The sequence below is a fragment of the Notechis scutatus genome, chromosome 3, assembly GCF_049901735.1.
Source record: "Notechis scutatus isolate UNSWTSFEM ecotype Mainland chromosome 3, rNotScu1.2, whole genome shotgun sequence".
NCBI classification, from domain to species: Eukaryota; Metazoa; Chordata; class Lepidosauria; order Squamata; family Elapidae; genus Notechis; species Notechis scutatus.
Genome location: NC_142011.1, coordinates 31,529,328 through 31,555,394, shown reverse-complemented (window position 1 = coordinate 31,555,394; position 26,067 = coordinate 31,529,328). Strand labels below are relative to the sequence as shown.

Below are 26,067 nucleotides of genomic sequence, written 5' to 3'. Positions count from 1 at the left end.
AACTCTGTTAATCTGTATCTGAGTGACATGGAAAAACTGCCTAACAAGGAGTTGAATCTGTGGCATTTTAATGCACCCTCATAAGGGTGTTCTGTTTAAAAGAAGGTTTGTTCTTATAAATAGCCAGCTATTTATAATATAATTTCATACATAACTATCCTAGATACAGTTGGAATAAAAGTGGCCTCTTTTCACCGTGTTCTGAATACATGTTGATTTATCATGGCCTGCTGCTGTAATCCTGCTCCATCTCCTGTGCATCTACAGAGTATTCCCAGATCATTTGCATGAACAGGGCCTCTGTTTTTTTCTCGATACAAAGCCTCATTGGAATAGGCACTCTGTGTTCTCAGACAATGTCCACATATTGATTTCAACACTTCATTCATTTTTGTTGCTGTTTCATTGGCAGTGCTGCTAGTACTATTTTTGGCAGTCAAAAGGAAGACAGCAGCATTTTGCTGGAAAATGTACCATCTTCAGGCAAGCATCTAGTTGAAATCTTCCTGGTTCCTTTGGGGATCTCAAATACCTTGATGCAAAAGGCACACTTAGTAAGCTGCACAGAACACAATGTACCATATAATTTACTATGGAAGAAATTTATACTGGGGACGTTCTACATGATTATTTTTTAACCACTTCGGCTTCTTGGACTAGCAAAAAATATTTCTAATATTGTGGCTATAAAGAGGTTACATAAATCAAGTTTAGTTTGGCTTTTTCCAACATCGTTAGTTTTTGCCCATTTTTGCATTCATTTACAAATGACAATGTTCAGGAAACATATCACAGAAATTGAGGTCATCTAAATATCTTAATGGCTACCCACACAGTTAAGAAGAACGCAAAATTGCACAACTTTTCTATTATAAAATTACCTATGTTGCATCATGGTTTGAGCAGAATAATTTCCCCAAACCTGGGGCCCTTCAAGTATGTTGTAAGATAAGTACAGCTTTTATGAGTCAAAACATTGGAGCATTTTTGTAATACAACACATCAAATTGGAGACCAGCTGCATGGACATGAATTTCCTGGGCCTCTTTGAACTTATTGGGACTTAGTTCTGAGTAGGCAAACAGTGATTACTTTAAAAAGAGTAACTAATTCTAGTAATACCTCCATTTATGAACACAGTGCGCTCATACCACAGGTTCCCCCAACACCATGACATCGAGCTGGCCATGCCTATCCCAATCATGCCCCCCGAAGTCAAGCACAATCCTGATGTGGCTCTCAATGAAATAGAATTTGACATCCCTGATACAAAGGGTGTCTCTACTGAACCCCAACCCTTTCCTAATACTTTGTCTAGTAGGGATTCCAGGGAAAGGGAAAGCCTCTGCATCGATATGAAGCATCCTGTACATGACAAGAGATTAACTTTCTTTTAAACGGACATTAATCTATTTAGAGAATTAAATATTTATACCAGTACTTTTGAAAGGGATTTGAAGCCAATATAGATGACAAAGTTTTTATGTCATATGAATGTATTAGCCAGTCTTCATTATCAATCTTCTACCTTAGTTGAAGTTTTCAAAGATAGCCCTATGTATAATTCATTGCATATTTCAATTCAGCCAGGAGTTTACCACTGCATGGGTAAGATTTATAAGATTAACAAATCTATATGTTTTCTAAAATAGTAAAATAGAATATCTGCTACAAGTCTAAGGAAATAAATGGCATTAAACCTCCTCAGATCATCAATATCTCTACAGACAGAACTACTTTTAATAATCTCTTATAGAGCCAGTCCTTTAGGGGAAACAAAATCTCTCTGCCACAGATTGATTTGGGCATCATTAAAAAGAGAGGTTAAGATGGATGTCATTATATTGACACCTCTTAGTCCATATCTCCAGAGAAGCTGTTTTAGAGGTTTTGTGGAATTGTAAGCAGATGCCATATGGAAACCAAGAGTATACATCTTGGTTTTTAAAACTTCTGCAACATGGCTTTGATTCATTTCAACAAGACCTGATGTGCTATAGTTCACAACCGTGAGGCAAACAGGCAATGCAATTTGCCTTGACAAAGTGTTTCCCTTTACATCGTAGCCACCTTCTTCTCATATTTCCTCCAGCATGGCAAAAGCTAAAAAAGGGATAGTGCAAGTGCTGAAGGAGCTGCAAAGGGGAAAGAAAAACAGAATAACTTGTCACTTTCACTCTTAGAAGCTTTGCTTTAAAAGCAGCCCCACGAAGGTGCCCTATCGTGAAATAAAGCACCCTTTCAAAACTCTGCATAGCCCTTATAGGAATAATCCCACAGCATCATTCAAGTAGGAATTGATACCTGCAATTCTGATATCTCCATCTTCCAGCTCCAACATATTCAGCAGCGTATCAAGATAGTATTGAAAAATGTACCAACTAATCTGGAAAAATCAATAAGAACACACTCTCTCTCTTTTATATATATAGATTAACATATTAATGCATCTTTCTGTTCCAGAACTGAAATCTAGTTGAAATTTATCTGTAACACTGAAAACATTTTTAAATACTTTGGATGGAGCATATGATTATTCAGCCGAATCAAACTCTGTTATAATTTCTGCTCTGAAATAATATAGCATTCAGACACCATCCTTCACAAATTCATACTCTGTTCCACCCTTCTAAATTTACTGTTGGCATATATGAAAATCCTTTCTTTACCTCTTATTGTCTATAGAGATTCTCAGTCATTCAGGTCATGGTTGTCCCAAAGGTGCTTTTTTTCAAGAGGCAACTGGACTTTCTGGTTTTTCTTTGAAGATGTTTAGCTTCTCATCCAAGATGCTTCTTCACTTCTCTTCAGAGATTCTTAAGAACTGAAGAAGCTTCTTGGATGAGAAGCAAAACATATTTTAAAAAAACCAGAAAGTCCAGTTGCCTCTTGAAAAAAAGCACTTTTGGGTTTACCTCTTGTTGTCTACCTTTATCCTTCCAGGAAGAATGAAGGTGAACAGGATCAGATAATTAATTGTTCCATTTCAGAAAATAAGTGAAGAGCTATTTTTTTAATGTTCCTCCCTATTAAAAGTAAACAAATACAGTCCAAACATAAAATCAGCAGATTAAAAATGAAAGAACGTTAAAATAAAAATTTGCAAGCTAAAAATTTGCAAGCTAAAGGGATCAGACATTATTCCATCAGATCAAAAATCACATAACAAATTGAGTACACTGAATTCTTTCCTTCAAAAGTGCCCTAGTTCTTTTAAAGCTTAATAAACAAATACACTAACAACCAACCAAGCAAATATTTTACATGGGAAGAATGTTGTTATGTGAAAGATTATTGAAACAAATGCAACATCACTCTTTTACAATCTGTAATTATGTGGTTCTGAATTCTTCCATGTGGAGGTGTGAACACAGAAAACCTGTGCATGAAGCTAGAAGGGGTATCTTGTTAATCAGCGAATTCATATCTTTGGGGTGCCATAGTGAAGCAAGCTGTTCTGTGATCACGTAGAAGATTAAGCAGCTGAGCCTGCAGAACTACAGAGGACATCTCCATGACACCATCGTCCTCTTAAGATGCTGTTTGCACTATAAATATATTTGGGAGTCTCTGCAGCTGAAGGCATTGGACCATCTGGTTCTATCCCAACTTTCCCCACTCATTCTACAACCACCATCTGTTACCAATTGGAACCATCTGGATTTTTTCCCCTTGAGCAATTGCCTAAAATGTAAAATAAAAATACAAAATTCCTATTATCTTTGTGCTGTTGAGTGTGAGAAGGCAGGCTGAACTCCTGCCCCCTCCTTTATCACTTTTAAAGACCTTTAATGAGATGGGTGTCTAGAAATACAGTTTACTACTTTGTTAATCAGGCATATTCCAATTAATTTGTAAAGTAAATGACATTCTTTTTATTAAGGTTCCTTAGGGGATTCTATTTATTTTTCTCTCTATTGCAGATATTATTTAGTCCTATTTGCTTTCAAAACTTACTTGTCCACTCATGAAACCTGATTGTCCAATCATTCCTAAAATTCCTCAGAAATCTTAGGCAATATATTTTATGGAAATATCTTTAGAAACTAAAGATTAACAGATTACTCAATGGATATTTTATAAAAATTATTCTGTATTTTCTCCCATTAACTTATGTGTTTGTTTTATATTCCATCTTCCATGGCAGCTTTATGGGGAACCTCTATTTCTGTTATCACACAATAACATTTTGGTGTTTTGGAGAAGGGGGAAGGGAGGGAGGGAAGGAAGGAGAGGGAGGGAAGGAGGGAGGGAGGGAGGGAGGGAGGGAGGGAGAGACTGTTGCAGAACTAGCCAATGGGTTTGCCTGATTATAGCTGGACTTGAACATGCTTTTATTTGGTTGCAACTCAACATAAAAAATTGCTGTTCTTTACTGGCTTCCCCTTTAATGGAAAAACATTGAATTACTGCTAGAGCCATTTTTTTCCAAGACTTTTTTTTTAAATTTTATGGGCAAGGAATTGCATTTCATCACTACATTTGGTAAGGGGTATGCCTGAATATTCTTTCTTTCACTGTCTTCAGAACATTCTTCTGATGCTTTAATTACATTACAAGGAAAAAAATGTCACAAGACTGATCTTCCATTGATATATTTAATGTATCCTCCCCAGAGTCATTTGAATGAGTGGGAGAATAAATAGAGTAATGAACAAGCAATCAAATGGTGGCTTTTCAGTTTGGAAAGCAAGAGAAGCAAAGAAGGCTGCAACCACAATCTTTTTCTTCTTGTGCCATATCCATCGTTGGGCGTCGACAATCCTATTATTATCCACAGCTACACAAAAAAGACGCAACAATAGCCATCTCTAAATAATGACACATTTTTAAAAATTGGCAAATGATTCTAAAGAAATTTTAAAGAATGCTGGAAATTGCTCAAGAGAAAATAGTAGCCTTCTTCAAAGTCTAGAACAGGGGTGTCAAACTCGTGTCGTCATGGCTGCATCATGTGACATATTGGGACTTTTTCCCCTTTGCTAAATCAGGCGTGGGCCAGCACATGACACATCTGGCCTGTGGGCTGTGAGTTTGACAGCCCTGGTCTAAAACATGAGAAATTGGAAAAACACATTCTAAAACAATATTATAACCAATCATTATCTCTCTCTCTATATATATATATACAGTGATAAGATACAAAGATTCCACAGCTCAGCAAACAATGCAAGACATTGACTCTAACATTTAAGAAGTCTTGTTCACTTGCCTGTTGCAGAATAAGAAACCAGATTTTTTAAATATAATAATGCATTGCTTTCTCAGCAGAGGAAGAAAAGGCAGCAAACCTCAGAAACAAGTAGAGTAGTCAAAGCACAGTACTTATGAAGGTAGGCTCAAGATGGTTTGCTGGGCTAGAGTTTCCACATCTGGGATGAAATTTTCTCCTAGTATTTTATGAGTTCAAGTATAAGAGGATAACATGTAAACTGCCTTTCAAAATTATTTATATTATTTGTAGGCAGCAATAACTTTTTCTGCTTCTTTACCAGAAGAAGCAACATTCCCCACTGACTTTCTTATAAAACCTTCACATTGAGAAGATTTCTTTCAAGATATTCTTTGACGGTTCTCAGTTCAAATACAAATGTCAACACTAGGCCTGAGATATTGGCTGCCTGACTCTCCTCTGGGCACCATATCTTCTACGCTGCCAAGGACACACAATATTCTAGATCACTGTGTGGGAAAAGCTTCCACTCATAAAAACTTCATTTTCCATATTTCATCATGGTAGACTTTTTTTTTATTGCAAAACTGTTGGAAAACATGAGTTGAATCAGTTCAAATAAAAGGCTGAATTAAAAGCTCACCATAAAGGAAGTATAGGTTTGAGATCCTATGGTAAAACAGGCAAGCAACAACAAATCTATCATTACAAAATGCTATTCCATCAAAATCTCCTTTCTTATACTTTATATCTTAGACATATTTCAGTACAGTTTAGCAGAGAATAATATTATGGAGATTGTATATGGATTCTTTGTTAAGCAGTTCAAGCCACCTTTGCTGCTAATGCTATTATGCTAAGCAATAAATGTAGGAAGAGTATGTGCTTCCAATCCAGAATTAACATAAGCCACGACTGCAGTCTGTTTAGGTGAGAGGGTCAACTTTTCAAAAGGGTGATTTTCATATTAGGTTAATGATCAGAAGTACCTTTAAACTTTCAAGCAATCAGAAGAAAACTTTCTAAGAGGTAGTCAGTTTGCCACAGTTTTTCAGCTTTGCTTATATGAAATCAGGAGGTCCTTCAGGCAAACACTCATGCCATGGTCACCTCACAACTGGACTATGGCAATGTGCTTTACCTGGGGATGCTCTTGGAGACATATCCCTGTGTTAGGCAGGACACTCATCATCCTTTTATACTTGAAACAGCTCAGTGTTGCACCTTTTTCAGCTCATATTTTCTTTGATAAAAAGTAATGGATTGTTCGCCATGTGTGAGAGGATGTTTTAAAAAACAAACTTTAGAATGTTGTTTTTCTCTATGTGCTTTTTTTCTCCACTCACACTAGTGGTGGGATTCAATTTCTGTGGGCGTGGCTTGGTAGGCATGGCATGGCTTGGTGGGCGTGGCAGGGGAAGGATACTGTAAAATCTTCATTCCCACTCCACTCCAGGGGAAGGATACTGCAAAATCTCCATTCTCTCCCCGCCCCACTAACCTGCTTTCCAGCTCTGTTCTCCAATACAGAGCAACGAAAGAAGACGCAGCCAATCAGCTGGGACTCAGGAGGCAGAGAATAGATGGGGGTGGGTGCCAGTCAGAAGTGGTATTCCAAACTACTCAAAATTTCCGCTACCGGTTCTCCAGAACTGGTCAGAACTTGCGGAATACCACCTCTGACTCACACCATCTTTACTTCTATCTTGAATGTGGAAACAAAAACTGTATTATCTGGTCTGGTTATGGTTGTTGTTTTTTTAAGATATGGATCATTGTTCAGGTGGATTATTATATTAATTAGGAATGTCAGAATCTATTTTACATTTAGGCCAGACCATTGATTCATCTAGTCAAGTATTGTTGGCCTGACTGTCAATTGTTCTCTTAGCTTTCAGATATGAATCTTTTCACCTATGATTGGAGATGATGAGAATTAAACCCAAGACCTTCTGGTTGTGATAGATTTATTTAGCATCCAGTATTTGCACTCAAAGTTTCCCCAGGACAGGTTAATGTAAAGAAATAAAGGAAAAGAACAAACCACTATGACTGTTTTAAAAAGGAATCCAATGTATAAGCACAGACACAGAAACCCCAAAAGGATAAGGTGGTAAAATAAAAAGGGGGTTATCAGCATTTAAATCTGGAGGTAAAGTAATTTACATTGTTTGTATAACTATAAGCAGTGTAATACAATTTTCTTCAGGTAAAGTTCAACCCCTGGTGATTTCAGAGACATATCCATGTAATTTTCTTGGCAAAATATAAATAGTACGATTAAAAGATGAATAGTGGTAGATGCAGGTATTTCTTATCGACTCATCAGTATCAAATTTACAATGGATGATATAGGATCATATGATCCTATATATTTTATTCTGATATTAACCATGTTATTGTAAGTTTGATACTGATGAGTCGATACAAAATTCCTGCATCTACTACTGTTCATCTTTTAATTGTACTGTTTAAATTATTAAAGGTGACTAATTGTTTTAAAATGCAAATAGTCCGTCATTTTTTTTTCCTATTGACCACTGCAGCCTATCATTCTGATATTTCCTAATGATATCTCATCCAAGTATTAAGCAAACTGGCCCTGATAAACATTTCAGGATCAGTCAGACGGAAGTTATCACCTAGTTAGGCATTTCATAGTTAGTCCCTATTTCTGTCTGCTCACCTTTCTCACTTCTGACGATTGAAGGAGAAAGAGTAGGTTCTCAGATACTAGATATGGAACAGCAAGCCGAATATGTAAAATGGAAAGTTTAAAAGGAGAAAGAGAAAACAATATGCATCATAAGAAATTCACAATCCTACTATTCTTCAATAGTATGAGGATACAAAATCTCTCTATATAAAAGTGAAATACCGCTCATGCATCATCACAAAATCTCCAGAACTGTAAAGCCTACAAACTTGAGATTTGGCACATATGTTCCTCTTGGCTTCTAGGTGCTCACTAAGAAAGGATTTTTTGAAATGACCATCAGAGCATTAGTATTTTGTATATTGTTATTATTTACACACACTGATGCTAAGAAGTTCTATTCCCCCTCCCAATCTGATAAGAAATCTGCTCCAAATGCAAAACACAAGCAGAGGAGAGGAGTTTCAGTTTCAGTTTTAGTTTTACAGCACCAAGCAGCTTTAGTACAGAACAGTTGAGCTAAGCCATGCCGAGGCTCCTTGCTGTCTCCTCCTTGCTCACACAGCAAATACTGTTTCAGTTTCCAAACAGCCCTCAACTCTCTCACACACTGACAGGATGCTAGTCAGATGAATACCATTGGATGCTGGTAGGCACAGGCAGAATCCTCCCCCAAAACTAATCCCAACCATATAGTTTCAAAGTGAAGCACAGGTATCGAGCTAGTATAGGTAATATTTTGAGATTTGTTGTAGTTCTACATTTTCTGCATCTGCCATTACTGACACCTTATCTCAGCCCCATGTCCTGCTGTGCTGCCTCACCATAGCGGGGTTATGTGTGTGTGTCTTCCTCAGAGAGATGAGCAAAGAACTCATCAGGACTACACACTAACAATATAAAATTCCCAACAATATCACTCAAAGGATGAATGCAACTCAGCTGCTCAGCTAAAGCAAGTGGGCAACTGAATTGGGCAGCAGTGATATAGGAAGAGGTAGATGGTTACTTTATTGAAAATAGCAAAGGCATCAGTTCACACTGTGCAGAAGAAGGAATGAGAGAGAGAAAGAGAGAGAGAAGGAAGAAAAGAAAGAGAAAAGGGAAAGAAAGAAAAAGGAACAAAGAAAGGGGGTGGGGATGGAAGGAAGGGACAGAAAGAAAAAGAAATAAAGAAGGAGGGAGGAGAAAGATAATGAGATATCTATTATAGTCCAATCACCTGCTTCAACAGGGTCAGAAGGGAGTGTTTGTGTGTGTGCATGTGCGTGTGTGTGTGTGTATGTGTATGTGTGTGTGTGTGTGTGTGTGTGTGTGTGTTCTCCTTGTAATTTACCAGTATATTTTGGTTTTGCCTTCTTCAGAATTGGCACTGTTAATACATTGGGGAAAAGTAATTTTTAGGGTGGAAATCTCTCTCTCTCTCCCCCCCTCCCTCCCTCCCTCCCAGACTTGCTTTGCTCTACTTTCCCACTTTGAACATGGAGAGAGAGGGGAGGGAGGGAGGGAGAGAGAGAGAGAGAGAGAGAGGGACAGACAGACAGACAGATAGATAGATCTACGTTGGTAGATAGGTAAGTAGGCAGGTAGGTAGACAGAAAGGCAGACAGGCAGACAGGCAGGTAGGCAAGAAGGCAGACAGACAGACAGACAGACAGACAGACAGACAGAACTTTTGGATGAATGTATGGATAGGTAGGTAGGTAGGTAGAAAGATAGATAGATGGATAGATAGGTAGATAAGTAGGTAGGTAGGTATGTAGATAGATTTATATTGGTAGATCGGTAGAGAGGTAAGTAGACAGAAAGACAGGCAGGCAGGTAGGTAGGTAGGCAGGAAGGCAGGTAGACAGACAGACAGACCTTTTGGATGGATGGACGGACAGACAGACAGACACACAGGTAGGCAGAATGTGACAGCAGCGACATTTTGGGAAAGTAGAGCAAAGCCAGAGTGGGAATTGAAGTCCATACAAGTTGCCAAGGTTGAGAAACACGGGCTGAATATATCAACCCAGCCATTCTGGTTAAAGTTTAACATGCTGTTTGATTCCAGCTTTGTCAATTAACCATGGCTAAGATCTTCCTGCTCCTTAATGCAGCTGCCCCTCTGCCCCTTCTCCAGCCCCCTACCCCAGTTCTTTCTTTGGCATCCAATTTTGCAATGCTCCACCGAGGAGGAGGAAGGAGTGCAGAAGCAGCCCAGCCTGCCAGAGGTGGAGGGAACGATCACTTGGAAAGTAAGCAAGCAAGCAAACAAGCAAGCAAGTGCAGGGCTCAGTCGGAAGAACCGGGCTTCAGAGGGAGGCTAGGTTCTAGGTCTGGGCCAGCCATGTAGAGCCTAACCAAAGCCATGTACCTTGGAGAGCCGCAGCTGCACCCACCTGCATCCTGTGCGCAAGCCCGGCTGACTGGAGAGGTGGAGGCCAGGTGGGCGCTGCGCGCTCCCTTGTTCTCCTTTGGGGAAGTGGGGCCTAATGCCCGACCACCCATCCCTTCCACTGCATGCCTTGGGAAGGTTTTGCTTTTGGGCCTTCTGGTGCGCCAGAATTTTACCTTAATTTCACATGCTAACAAAATAATAATGCTTCATACAATGCAGATAGGAGTCTTACATCGAAAAAGAGATATCAAGTATTCGAGCTGGCCTTAGAAATCGCAAAGGAATACAAAACATTATTGCTGTTGTTTGCTGGATAACCAATAGATCCGAATAATATTAAAAGCAAATCAGTATGTCTTCGATTATAGAAAGGCCTTCAATTGTGTCAAAATGTACACATAGGTCAGGAAGCCACAGGAGTGATAGAAGCTGGTAAAACAGACTGGTTGCAATTTGGCAAAGGAATGAGACAAGACTTTTCCCACTCTTATTTATTAAATCTACATGCTGGATATATAGGGAAGCTGGTTGGAAGAAGATGAACATTATTTTGAAACTGGAGGGAAAAACATCAATAATCTGCACTATACTGAAGATGCTATTCTGACAGCCAAAAATGCAAAAGATTTGCAAGCTCTGGTAATAAAACTCAATGAGCACCGTGAAAAAATGGGACTAAATTTAAATATAAGGAAGACCCAAACCAATGATGACAGGTATAACAACCAGCCTTACAATTGGCAATGAAAATAGTGAAACAGTATTTAGATCTTTTAGGATTGATTATCAACATAAAGGAAGAAACACTTAAGAAATACTAGCACTCAACAAAGCAGCCACAAAGGCCTTGAAAAACATACTCATTTAATGTGTCTATACTTACAGTACATAGATCAGAATAGTACAAACAATTGCATTCCTTATGACACTTATGGAAGCAAAAGTTGGATTTTGAAGAAGCAACATAGAAGGAGTATTGAAAACCTTTGAACTTTGGTATTGAAGAAGAATCTTCCAATACTCTCGAAGTATTGCAAGTATCTCCTGCAAGTATCCTTGACATTTTCCAAGAAGAAGAAAAAAAGGATCATTGAACAGATCAACCCTGAGTAAAGGCACAAATGATCATGCTCAAATGTCCTACTTTGGACATATTATGTGAAGATCTAACTCTCTGGAGAAGGCTCTAATTCTGGGAAAGGTAGAAGGAGAGAAAAGAGGATGACCAGGAGTAAGGAGGATGGACTCAGTTACAATATAATGAGTGTAATATTAGAAGACTTGAAGGATCAGGCTAAGGACCTATCATCATGGAGAAAATCTAACTATGTGGTTGCTAAGAGTCAACACTGACTTGATGGCACATAATCAATCATAATTAACCAATGCCAGCCAGCCCCTCTTCATTCCCTCTTCATTCTATTCTCGTCACCATCACCTTTGTCTTGCCCATTTAATACATGCAGCAATAAATAATCAGCGTTTAAATGAAAGCTTGGCATGCAGTTTCAGGTTTGCCATCCTTAGATGAGAGAACAGCTGCTGCATGCAATATATAACAAAATGTTTGAATCTCCCTGCAGTATAGCACAGAAAAACAGAAGTTCAGGCCGCCCACATTTTTCCCATTTTTATTCCCCAGAGCCCTCCTATTAAAGCAGTTTAATATAAAAATATGAAACATCAACAGCAGTTTATCCAACCTGGAATAGGTTTCCAAAAACTGTTTACAGCACTGTGAAGTGGAATTAATAAATACTATGTGTTATAAGAATTAACAAAAGTTAATACATGAGATCAATTATTTCAGATCTGCTCATGGTGCAAGTTACAGCTTCATTATCCTTTGTAGTGAAAAACACAAAGATGAATTGTATAGCCTAGGATCATCCAAGATATCACCTGTTTTACCTTTGGGACATTAAGTTAAACCACATGGCAAAACTGAGCAGCCCGATTCTATATTCAAAGTCCATGGACAAATATTGTTCAACATTATTCAAAAGTTATAAGTTTATGTCAAGTGTTTTCAAATGGCTAGATGTACAAATCAGCTTTCTCTAAACTTGTGCTTGGAGACCTATTTCCAACCTTGCTTGAAATTCTCAAAACTGTGTCCTTGACATATAATACAGAGAGCACACCAGATTGAGGGAGATTGAGCTAGCTGATCTTTTGCTTATTGATGAACAAGGAAATAGGTATATTCATCATTTATTCATTTTATTTTATTTAAAAAATGTCTAGTCTTCCAAACAATGACAATCCATAAAAGCAACTTACTAAAAGTAAACTTAATTCACGATTCACAATAATCTTCCTAACACAAAAGGGTGCAAAAGATTGAAGCAGTGTGTATTCAGTGCTTCACAGAGATGTGAAAAACAAAGGGAAAAGAATGGATTCTTTAAGAACCCCACAGGTAGAGGGTCAAGTAGAGATCCTTTAATGCCACACCTTGGAATCAATCCTAGAAGTGGGACTAATACAGTACCTTTTATTTCCATCTCTCATTGTAGACTCAGCAGGACAACAATGAAGTCCCATCCAAGACATTTAGGAATAAGGGTTTCAGTCTGGATACTTCTGCAATAACTCAACATTTTATCAAAATGTCTCAATTTTGTGTTATTTTTTCCAGAGACCAAACTAATAATAAAAAAATATTTGATCTAGAGCAGGAGTCTCCAAACTTGACAACTTTAAGACTTGTGGACTTCAATTCCCAGAATTCCTCAGGCAGCATTCTGGGAGTTAAAGTCCACAAGTCTAAAGTTGCCAGATTTTAAGATTCCTGATCTCCAAACTAGAGCTAAAAAGATAGTTTCAGTATTAAATCTAGGGCTGAAGAGGTTTACAGGGTCAGCTTATTGTCCCCATTTTCCAACCTCAGAAGGATGGAAGGCTGAGTCAACCTTGAGCCAATCAGGATCAAACTACTGGTAGTCAGCAGAATTAGTCTGCAGTATGCGATAGGGTTCTGTACCCTTTCAGATCTTTAAAAAATATTATTTCAATAAAAAATTGCACCTGGCAGACCTCAAAGCAAAGCACCTAGCATCGTATTTATTTGCAAGACCGCCTTTGATAGCCATAAAGATCCCACTGGCATAGTAAACAGCTTTGAGGAAGTAAGATCAATCTACCTTCTGTGGGGAGTGGGGGAGGGTGCTTTGGTATTGACCATGCTCACCATGGTAGTCAATATGTGAATAAATTATAAATTAATCTTTTAAGGTTGCTATTTTGTGAGTTTGCCCACACTCGGCATCATCCCCTGATTTGAAAAGTTGTTTTCCCACAAAGATTCGGGTATCCATCTTTCTAAGCCTAACATGAACCTGATTGAATAATCTCAGATTAATTTCTCGTAACTTAATTCACATCAAACAGTTGTGAGGAATCCTCATATATATATGACCTTGAGCTTCTTGGGAGAAATACAGAAGTGAGAAACATACATTCAAGCTCTTTCACCAAAATTCAACACCACTGACAATGCTACTATCCTTCAAAGCAACCTTGATTATGTGTCTGAATGGTCAAACATCTGGCAACTCCAAATCTCGACCAACAAATGATCTGTCCTACACATTGGTAAAAAATATCAGTACACCAAATACAAACTAGGCGGATATGTCCTCGTTGATGATCCTCACTCTGTCGAGGACCTTGGAGTTCTCATATCAAATGACTTAAGCACCAGAGCTCACTGTAACAGCATTGCCAAAAAGGCATTAAGAGTTGTAAATCTAATCTTACGAAGCTTCTCCTCCGGAAATATCAAATTGCTAACTAGAGCATACAAAACTTTTGCCAGACCAATACTCGAATACAGCTCATCAGTCTGGAATCCGCACTGCATATCAGACTTTAATATAATCGAGTGACTCCAGAAGTACTTCACGAGAAGAGTACTACACTCCTCTCCTCGCAACAGAATACCCTATATCACCAGGCTTGAGATTTTGGGCTTGGACAACCTTGAACTACGCTGCCTATGGTTAGACTTAAGAGTAGCACACAAAATTATCTGCTACAATGTCCTACCAGTCAATGATTACTTCAGCTTCAACCACAACAATACAAGAGCACACAACAGATACAAACTCAATGTAAACCACTCCAAACTTGATTGCAGAAAGTACAACTTCAGCAACAGAGTGGTCAATGCCTGGAATGCACTACCTGACTCTGTTGTTACGTCCTCTAACCCCCACTCCTTTAACCTCAAACTAACCACTATTGACCTCACCCCATTCCTAAGAGATCTGTAAGGGGCATGCATAAGTGCACCATCGTGCCTACTGTCCCTGTCCTATTGTCCCCATTTATTCATACCTATTCCCTGTATTCTTACTCATGTTCATACTTATATCTATTATCTTGTAAGCGATTGACAAATCAAACAAACAAACAAACAAACAAATAAATAAATAAATAAATAAATAAATAAATAAATAAATAAATAAATAAATAAATAAGGTAAAATGGTTTGGGACCAGGTTATCTGAGGGACCATCTCTTGCCGGTCACATCTACCCGACCCATCAGAGTGGGGAGGCAGGGAATGTCGCATCCCTGAGGATGGGAATCCCTGAGGGAGATACACCTGGTGGGACCCAGAAGAAGGGCCTTCACCGTGGTGGCTCCCTCTCTCTGGAATATCATTACCCAAGAGATTAGAATGGCCCCCACTCTAGCACTCCTCCGGAGGGCACTGAAGACCTGGTTCTGCTAGTGGGCCTGGGGAATCCAGAGCGGGATGAAGCCCATCAAATAGCTTGTGTGATCTGCTGTTGTCAGGGTGGGGGCGGGGTGGGAGTTGGAGGGGGTGATTTTTTCCAGATTTTGTTCTATTGTATTTTATTAATTTATTTGATTCTTTTTGTTAGTTTTGATTGTTTGTTTTTAAATACGGTTTTACATTCTGTAAGCCAACTTGAATCACTATGGGCATATAGGCAGCAATATAAATTCAATAAATAAAATAAAAATGAGAACAATTCCATTTCTATTAAACAGATAGGGGTAAAATTTGCAACTACAGCATGCTCCTGGGAAAAACTCTGTTGTAACAGCTTCAGCCTTGGTTAATTGCTTATTTTGATACACTATGAAAAGTTTGACACAATATCCAGCAAGAAGAGATGCTATTTACAGAGGTATCCAGCTTCAAAAATGGAAACTTCCCCAAAAGCATTTTATGAATTGCATGAAATACAAATGACACTGTGCTGTCCAGACAGTTTAGAGTTAATGGGATTTGGGATAGTTAGTTAGGAATTGAGAGCTGTCCCCTTAAGAGAATGCATCATAGTAAATGTAGTTAAGGTATTCTGGGAAATGTAGTACATGTCATGTGGTCACATCTGTAACCCTGATTGGTCACTGAATTGACCCTTGGTGGGTTGGGGGAGGTTTCTTCACTCTTGCCTGAACACACCCTCATGGTGGCAGCTCTAACCCCTGCCTCTACGACTATGGGATGAAATACGGGATAGAAAGATTACTATCATTTACACTACGATTTCAACTATGCAAAGAATTGGACATTAGATGCATCTTGACATAAGTGTGGGTTACCTTAAGGATACCGAATATAATCCAATAAAAGAAACTTTGTATGGAAGAATTTGTAGAGTTATTCTATCTGTCTTTATGTTCAGCAAGTGAACCAAAAGACAGAATAGACACACTGCAAAATGACACTATACTTGCAAGAGGGAAAGTGTTCTCAAAAGCAGCCAGTCAAATATGAAGATTTTATTAATGTAATAACATTTCTACAAATAACTATTTCTATAGGGCTCTGTTGAAAAAGAAGGCATCATGAAACATGGATAAAAAAACTATGATTTTTATCTAGAGAGTCTAGAAGTAAATTATTGCCAGAAATCTGCATGACATTAGCAGATAAAATTACAAAACTCTAATTGTATCTGTGCAAGATGATTTCTGTAAGAAAAAAATGCAATACCTTAAAAGTTTTGAGGTTTTTTTTATGTATAACTTAGAAAATTACTATGTTAGTAATACTCTGTATTACTATGTCAATACAGAGGTTATACTATATTATTTGTACACTACAGTTCCTCATATTTACACTGCTTTTTGTTCAAAATGAGTATTTTAGTAGAATGCTTTAAACTGTGCACCTTAAATATAATTTGCACATATTTGCATGTTTTCATTTGATTAAAAAACATAATTTGGGTTCCTAGATGCAGTAGCAGAGGAGGAGCTGGTACAAGTGGAACTGAAGGAGTAATTAGAGGGGGAGTCTGCAGTCTTATGCAAATTACCCAAAGACTAAATTCAATTAAAGTCCATCTCAAGAAATTGTCAAGCTATCAGCATGCTAGGGCAATTCTAGGCAAAGGTTTTTGTTTGCTAGATTCATTGAATAAGTGAGCTTTGGCTTTCATGTGCCTTTCTGAAATACCACCCTGTCCCTTCAATATTTTATGTTTCAGGGTTGTCCGTAGCTCAGCAGCAGAAATCACATTGTGCATGCATTAAGATCCCAGATTCAAAGTCATCCTCAAAAAGATCTGTCTGGAGTCCTAGTTAAGAATTACTACTGAGTGTAGACAGTATAAATCAATGAGTCGAAGTTGGAATGAAATAGCTTGCTTTCCATGATACTAAACATTCAGTTTAAAAACATTATCTGAGAATCTCTGGAAAACTAGGATCTTTTGCTTTGACTTTCAATAAACGAAGGTCCCTTTTTGCCAAGGCTGTCATAAATCCAGAATGAAACGCAAGGATGGGGAACATTCTGTCTTTCAAACCCCTTGATATTTTTATCCAGAGAATGAGAGTGAAACGGTCTTTCTTGGCTTATAATTATAGTAAGGATACCTCATTGAGAGGAGAAGAGAACACAATGGCTCCCCACCTCCAAAATGCCAGCAAGTGGCTGGCTTAAATCCATAGTTTTGTAGATGAAAGCCAAAAAAAAAATAAAAAAAAATCCAAATGTGAACACAATGTAAAGAGAATGAGTTGCATGTCATCTGTAACAAAGATTCCTCGGGATGGTACAGATGGATATTAATGTTGCCTTGACTTTCAGTAATTTCTTATGGAGTGGAAGATCATTTTTACTTCAACATCAGCATCTGCATGTTGAATTTGTACTATCTGTATTTTTACTTCAACATCGCTTCTTGCATGTTGAGGTAGCACAATAACAAATTCACGCTCTCCTTATCTCTCTTGCCCCCTCCCCACACACAAATGTGATTTGTCCTTAATGGAAACAGACTAAAAACCAACACTCTTGATTTCCTGATTGTTAGTCATTTAATGGGTGCACAGAGTATTTACTCCCCAGCCTGTACCACAGTCGGCTTTGACTAAAAATAAAAAGCAATTTTTTTCTTTGCTGGTATCGGCAAGAGATAAGCTGAGGTGCATGAAGAATTAACATTCACTGTCAGACACCAAAGTCATCAGACCAAAGCTTTATATTGTTTTGTTTAATGGATGGCCCAATTGCCTCAGCTCATTGGACTAAAACACTGGTCGCTCAGGAAACTTGTTCTGATTTTATGAATCATTGCATTGTCTGATAACAACTATTTAGGATGAGACAATAAGCAGCTGCATGTTCAGAGCAATCAAAAATCATGTAAATGGAAGTAAAACAGATGCTAGCATAGTTAAGCAAAATGTTTCACAATTCTAGTTGAAAACACAGCTCATTTATAGCTCTATGGAAAACTTCGGTTGAGTTATTATACCAACGCAGTACTAAGTTATATCTGGGTTAGGAATTTCCCATGTTTGTCTATTCTATTTGAATTCTCAACTCACTTCATAACCAGGGTATCTTCTAAATCTAATAATGAAGAGGAGCTCTCTGCTCAAGAATAACAGAATAACAGAGTTGGAAAAGGCCTTGGAAACCTTCTAATCCAACCCTTGGCCAAGTAAGAAATGCTTATTAATTCTGCAACAGGGCTGAAAGAGAAGAAAGGTTTAGTTTTTTCCCCTGCCTAGTTCCCTTTTCTTCTACAAAGGAAAAATAAACAGGTCAACAGAATAATGAAATGTGAATACAAGAAGCCAGCAACAAACATGCCTCCTCTCTTTTTTTACTAAGAGGGCAACTAAGATTTTTTTTTCTTCTGAAAGTCCACCAAGGAGGAATGAGAGGGTTTGCTTCCATTAAAGCTCGGAAGCCATTTGCCAAGGACCTTATACAATACAACAGTGAGACTGCTTATAAAAATATAAGAGATTTTTTTAGAGATAATTTGGTTTATCTGAAAGAAAGGGAGTTAAGACTTCAGAAAACTAACAAAACTGGTAAGGCAATCTCAGTTGATCAAACCAAGTTCACAAAGCAAAGATGACTTGGGAGTGACTCACAGGAGCCAACCTCCACTACTAGAAGCTTCAACAATGATTTTGAAAGGGGCAAATTTACTCTTCAAGTCTTTCTGAAAGCTGCACAAAAGAAAAAAAAGCAATCCAACCAAGCATTTCTTGTGCAAGCAGATTCCTCTTTTCAGAGCATGCTCTCAATAGGGGTTTGTACATAAAGAAAAGGACTGTACAGAAAGTTACTACATATAGTAACAGCTTCTGCTGAACGGTACAAAGAGCAACTGTTGTTGGGAGATAACCAAGTTTTGGTGGGCAGGTCAGGGCTGTCAAACTCCTGGGCCATGGACCAGATGCGTCATGTGTGGCCACACCCATGCCTGGTTTAGTGAAGAGGAGGAAAGTCCCGATACGTCATATGATGCCAACGTGATGACGTGAGTTTGACACCCCTGGTATATGTAGTCCCTGACTAATTACTACAATTAAGCACAAAATTTCTGTTGCTATGTGAGTTTTTGCCCCATGTTACCACTTTCCTTGCAACAGTTGTTAATGAATCACTGCAGTTATTAAGTTAGTAACACAATTGTTAAGTGAATCTGGCTTCCCCATTGACTTTGCATGATTGTGGGACACTGCAACCATCATAAATATGAATCAGTTGCCAAGCATCCGAATTTTGATAACATGACCATGGCAATGCTGCAATGGTTGTAAGTGTGAAAAATAGTCATATGTCACTTTTTTCAGAGCTATTGTAACTTCAAACGGTCATTAAGTGAACTGTGGTAAGGCTACCTATTCTTTGTAAAAAAAACAAACTTTCTCTATGGGATAAATATAAATATTTATGCAAATGGTAATTTCAAAATAACCTTAGCAGATGGTTTTAGTTATTTAGGAAGAAACTACAGAACACCTCCCACTCCAGAATATGCTGACATCAGAAACTCTTTTACAGAATCCAATTAAAATGCTGTAGTATGTTACATATCTCATACACAGAAACTAAAAAAAGGGTTGAGTTTATATTTTCTCTCTATATTATACAAGAAAAGTGAACTCTCTCTTCAGACATGAAGTAGCTGGTAGGATAGAGTTACTTAAAACAGTAAAGAAGTGGATAGAGATACTGATCTGTTAAAAGGAAATCACAGATCTTGCTTTTTAGACCTAGTGTTAATTATATAGTACACAGAGATTTTGGAAATTTAAATGTAACTGCAATCTGAGAAAAGACTTTACACCAAGGACTTTCTCCCAAAAGTGATAGAAGCTATTTTCAAACTGAATACAAAGCAGTTTCTCATCAATATCTTTGATAAAACAAAGCTTTAAACTGCTGAATGGAGCATGTATGACTACTACAACCTTGTTCAGAATGGATTCTTAATGTATTCTACTTCAGAACCTTTACTAAATTGGAACAAGTCTACATTAGTGAAAAAAGAGTGTGTCTGCACTATTCTGAAGCCTAAAAATGTTGGGAACTGCTATACAGATAGATTATTTATTTAAGATTGTTTTTCACACCCCAATGTCTTCCAGATATGGGGATACTGGAGAAGGCTTACAGAAGCTCGAGAAAGACGATCCCTTTATTGTGATTCATTGCAGTCAGCCAGATGTCTAGATGTCTTTGACATTTTATCCACTTATCAATTTCTTCCAAAACCTGGGATAGGCAGATATTGTTTCTTGAATTATTATTATTATTATTGATTAACAACAATGTGAAATCACAGCTACCAGTTCTTTAGCTGGTGTTGGACTTCATATGGATCAAGTTCTTCTGAAGAATCTAAGTTACTATAATGTATTGGCATAGTATATGTGCAGATTCAAGCAGTGTGGCCTTTTGCAACTGGCAGATGGAAATGTTGTCAATGCATAGATGTTCTGTGTGCCATCCAAGATTTTTTGGTGAGGCATCCATTGTACTAGAATCACGACTGGGATCACCATGGTCAGTTTATGCCATTATTTTTCAATTTTGATTTTCACATCTTGGTATTTTCTGATCTTCTCCATTCTTTGTCTTTTACCATCCTCTGGTATTGCCACATAATTTATCCAGTTTATCTCTTTTGATAGCAATTAAATCTGGTGTTGTATGATCTAAGTCTATATCAGTTTTTGTATTTGGAAATCCCACAATATTTTAACCTGCTCATTTTTCACTGTTTCAACTCTATGTTCTCACCAATTTTTTCATTACAGGTATGTGTTAATTTTTACAGATGTTCCAATGAATCATTTTGGTAACTTATGTCATTGTTTATGTGATCTACTTGCATGAGCTATGATCTACTATCTTTTCTGCTTCTTTGTACAATCTGTACTTCAAAAATCATTTGATGATTTTTTTCAGTTCTAACCTTGATTGCATTAGTTCGAATAGCTTACTGTTGAGTAGCCAAAATCAAGCCTTCAGTTTTTTAATGTTCCAGTTGTAAGCCATTACTAGGTTTTATCTTTATCACTTTCCCTTTTTTAAAAATGCTTTTTAAAATAATAATAATGTAAATATGAAATGTGGTGAGACAAAACAGAGAGAAACATCAAGGAAGGATTCATTCAGTGCAACCTCATTATACCTGCTGGGGTGAAAGAAATAGGGCAGGTGCAGCAAATGCTGTAACTTAATCCCACCAGGTAAAGAATACCAGGTGAGAGAGTGCTTGAGAAGGACCTGAGATGGCTCACTTATTATTATTATTATTATTATTATTATTATTATTATTATTATTATTATTATTATTATTATTATTATTATTATTATTCTAATCTGCATTCCAGAAAAAACAGCAAGGAAGAGAAAGCAAAAGAAACAGGGTGCCATTGTTTTTAGAAATCATCAAGTAAAATCTTTTCTTGGTTGGGGGATGCCTTGTAATTATAACACACCTCTGGCTCAAAATGGATTGGGGAGTGAGAAGAGTTAGACTGAAGAACCATTGCTCAGAATGGTAATGTTGAAAGAAGATTTGGTCAGCCATCTACCTTAATTTGAGTTTCCATACAGATTAGGAAACATGGATTCTTTAATTTCTTTAATTTCTTTAATTTCATCACATTTATCGATATCATCTATTTCCTTTCTTTCTTACAAGAACTCAAGGCAGTGACTTGACTCTTCCACAACTATTTATGCCCACAACAATCATGTAAATAGATCAGACTAAGATGAGATAGATGCAAATAGTTCAAAATAATTTTGTGATCTTCATGGAGAGTATGGATTTACTATACTGTCAGCCTGTTGATTCCTTTCAGCCAAAAACAGTAGTTGGGAATGATAACAATTCCCCAGAGATAACCAGACTGAGAAGATCAGTCTGCATTATCAGGCAGAAGTCCTGTAGAGTTTCAGGCAGGAAGCCTTCTGTAGTCTTTCTGAAACTGCCTTGATTGAATACAAGAGGGTCAACTTACAAAGCCTTAAACAGTAGCTCTTATAACTCACTTATTTTAAAGCTGAGGGACCGTTTCTCTTTTTGAGATGGAAAATTATTAAATATATCTTAAATATCTAGAGAAATGTCATCACTTTATTTCAGATGTAGATCAAAGCATGGCACACAGCATAGTGTTGAACATCTGTTTCTGAAACATTCTCCTGGCCATCGAACCTTACCATATGCAAAAAGCATTTGGCTATTTCCTTGCAGAGGAAGTAGATTTTCCTTCCAACTTCTCTGCCAATTTTTTCATTTTAATGGCTCCATTTCAGAGACACAAAAGACTGGGCAGTATGTCTGCACAAAATATACTCCTGGTATTAGAGAATCCATTATATTTCTTTTGTATACCTGCATAATTCTCTTGAAGTTAATAGAATGAGCTAGTGTTAATTTGCACAATAGTAGCTGGTTCCAGATGCAGAGAAAAATCTTGTTTTACAAAATCAAGATCATTATCAAAGAAATGCACAGGTGAGGCATTTTGATGGACATCATAATTTAGAACACAACATCCTTAATTACATTTGTTTAGGCACACATATACACTGTAATGCCATACTATTTTCAAGAGGATCTGCAAATAGTAGTTTGCACTTGAAATCAGTTTTGAAGATGACTACTACATACTGTATAATCCTTAAACCAGAGCTCCCTTCCTTTCCCCTACCAGATGCTTTCGGAATTTGCTGGATTATCATTCCTGCCATCGCTACTCATATTTTGAATGTGTCTAGTTGTTCTGTGAGATGCTGGCATATGTGTGATTAAAAACAAAGAAGTTTTAAAGTCATAATTGAAGTAAAGAAGCTTTGTTCCTACCTACTACAGTCAACTATGCATTTCAGGATTGTTCTTGGTCACCTTGGTTATCTTTCTAGTTCAAAGTACTGTGCTAACAACTTAATTTTTGTTAATTGATTAGGATTCATGGCAATTACTTTTGGGCTAAGCACCGCTTTTTATCCCTTTTGTGGAAGCTTTGTAAAGAAATCTAAAACCCAGGGAAAAAATCAAGTTTGTTCCATGTTTCTGATGTGGATCAAATATAGATTAAAATGCAATGAATAAATCATGTAGGTAGGTGGGAAAGTAAATCCTGACCTGTTTTCTGTTGTGAAAATCTTCCTTACTAGTTCTGCTTATTCATGTGCAGGCCTGTTTAAAAGCTTGCATTGGGTTTTGCTACTTGACTGATTAGACAAACGTGGAGAGGAAGGTACATAACTTATTGTGAGAGCAATTTTTTCTGGCTGCTAAACAATCCTGATATTGTTTATTATTTTGAGGTTTGATACAGATGAAGGAAACTAATAAAACTTCCCATTCAGCTCAAAGTCTCATCATAAGTCTTCTAAAGCAAACAGAATTATTATGACTAAAACACAATTGAGGTCAGGAATGGGGGTGGGTGCGAGTAAGATCAAAATACAGTTTTAACAAATTAATTTTGTATCTGTGATGTAGCTATGTAAAATAATAGTGTCTTCCCAGTGTCTGCAGTTCTTTGAGAATATCATGACATGGCTAGAAAACCACAACACATTATATGACCAAAATAAATATTTTGTTTTTGTGACATTATGACATTACTATTTGGCATAGCAACCTTTTTTCATCATGTACTTAAAGTTAGTGCAGGTTCTCTTGGCCAACTCTGCCCTATTTATATTTGATTCTAGAAGGAAACTATGATGTTTATGGGAGTCTTCTCAGAATCTATAAGCTGCTCTTTTACAAAACTGTAACTCATTTTTGGAAATTGAGTTTTACTCTTTATCAAGCTGTGGTCTTTGTTCACCACCAGCCAGTAGTTCCACCAAAGAAGACAGTCATAATGCAGAGAAGAGATTCATATAGGAATTTTCGATGCATGTGGAAGAAGCTCACTATTTCCACCTGCAAAGCACTGTCTGTCTCAATCACCAGCTTTGGTGCCTTCTCTGTTGAAAAAAGTAGCACTTTATACCATAGCGCCCCCTGCTGATCTCCATGTGCTCCTTGTTGCTGTTAGATTCCCATAGCATAACGCAAGGCAAACAGAGCAAAACAAAAACAGGAAATAAGTCAGTGGTCTTATGCTGTACTTCTTAGTTGTTTTAGTAAGCAGCCACTTGAGCTACTCAGCAACTATGTCGATCACATGATATTTTGCAATGCAGAGTAAGGGCTGTGTCCTTACCAAACAGCAAAGTAGGATGGAAAAATAAGATAAATCGATAAGAATAATATTTATCAATATAAAACCTTGTTGAGTTCATTGTGTCACTCTGGTTCTTTTCTCCAACTCTCTGTCAATCATGAAAGGGAACTGCTTAGATATTTCAAACTTCTTCCCTTAGGAACACTCCGCCTTTCAGCCTGTACTTCCATGATTTTTCACATTCAAGAAGCCCCTGGATGATTGGTAGGCAATCTCAAGGTCATTACAAGGCAAGCATATCAGGCTAGAATATCAGGCATGGGGCTACCTAAAACTTCCTCCTGTCTTTCCTAATATGTTTCATCATGCTAATCATTCTATGAGCACACAAATGGTCATGTAATAAAGATTTTCCTGTTTTATTTCAGAAAGCTGCCCTCCTTTTTCTTCTCTTCCTGTGCTCATGCTGTTGTCAAAGAAATTATTTGAAACATATGTGGATGAAGGATACTCTCTGCCAAAACCATTGCTAAAAGTTATGGAATGGAATTGCCACTGGCTGATGTACACACTCTCTCTCCCTTCTTGCAACAGGATGCTCCCATCCTTCCTTCCTTTCCTTTACTCTCTCTGTCTCTCTCACACACACATACACATGCAAACTAGACAAATTGTTCCTTCTCACATTTCCACACACGAATCAGCCACAACGTGCTCACTTAGTCATCCCACACATGCACCACAAACCCAGGCATTTTACCTGACACAGAAGTCAAGCTTCTCATTGTCACAGCACACATGTCCCTTTGGTATTTTTTAGAGGTAGAAAGAAAACCACATAAATACAGGCTCAGTGACCAATTGTGAAATCAGTGCATTGCTTTTTTGGCTACAGATTCAGGAAGACTGCAGAATATGACCAAGACAATCAGCATAAAGCTTTAAACATGAGCCTCTTCCATGTGAGTTGGCAATTTTTTCCCCCTTAGTTTTCTCTCTGCCCCCACCCCCAGGACACATGTCTTTCCTCTGCAGGCAGACAGGTTAACTACCTGGTTTATTTTTAAGTTTTTTTCCCCTTTCTTTTTCTTTTCTTTTTTTTGTCATTGTTATTGCTGCTCTTGTTTTCTGGTTAGGAGAGCATTACTCCACTGGGAAGGCAAGCTATAGAACTCCTAATAAATAAATGGTGCCTTCGCTGATTTGTTCTGACAGCTCCTCACTCAGTGAGGGCCATTTATGAGGCTTCCAAAAGCAGCCCAGACCCTTCTGACTCTGCCACCTGCCAATGGCAGAATAATATTGCCCACATTCATGCCTGACTGTTATTTCAAGCTGACTTAGTGGGCCTGAATGCGAACCACCCACCTATCTCGCCCCTGCCCATCACCATGGTATCTGACTCCGTGACGCATAAAATCAAATAGCAAACACCAAACACTCGGATCCTGCTGCCAAGCAGGATAGCGTGAAATGGCTCCCTGCTTCTCCACATTATTTTCCACCATTCTCTCCCTCCTGCACCCCCTCCCCCACCCCACATGAATGACAATTGTTTCCCCTTCCTCTCATAAAGGCTCCCAGGAGGTGGAGACTGGCAAGGCAAGCAGGTACGTTTCAAGGTCTTAGAAGTGAAGAGGAAGCAGAACTATCCAGGCTGATCTGAGGGTATCACAACAACACACTAAGTTGCCTGTGGGAAACACCAGAGAAAAGGAAGAGGTGGGGGGGGGCTGCACAAAAGGGGAAGTAAGATGACAAGGTGTGCCACTCCACAAGCACCCTCCCTGATTTATCCCTCCTCCTGTTCTAGAGGCAGGCAACGCTTTAGCAGCATTACCTTCCCTCCTTTCCCCTCACAGAGCAAACGGTGGCAGTGGTAAAGGTATCACGTGAAGCCCCCCCCCCCTC

The 26,067-nt window shown here is 38.0% G+C and overlaps 1 protein-coding gene across 2 annotated transcripts in view; it reads right to left on the bottom strand.

The window, feature by feature from the left end:
- DLGAP4 (DLG associated protein 4) overlaps positions 1–26,067 on the bottom strand; it is a 398,191-nt gene that overhangs the window by 371,777 nt on the left and 347 nt on the right. The window lies entirely within an intron of this gene.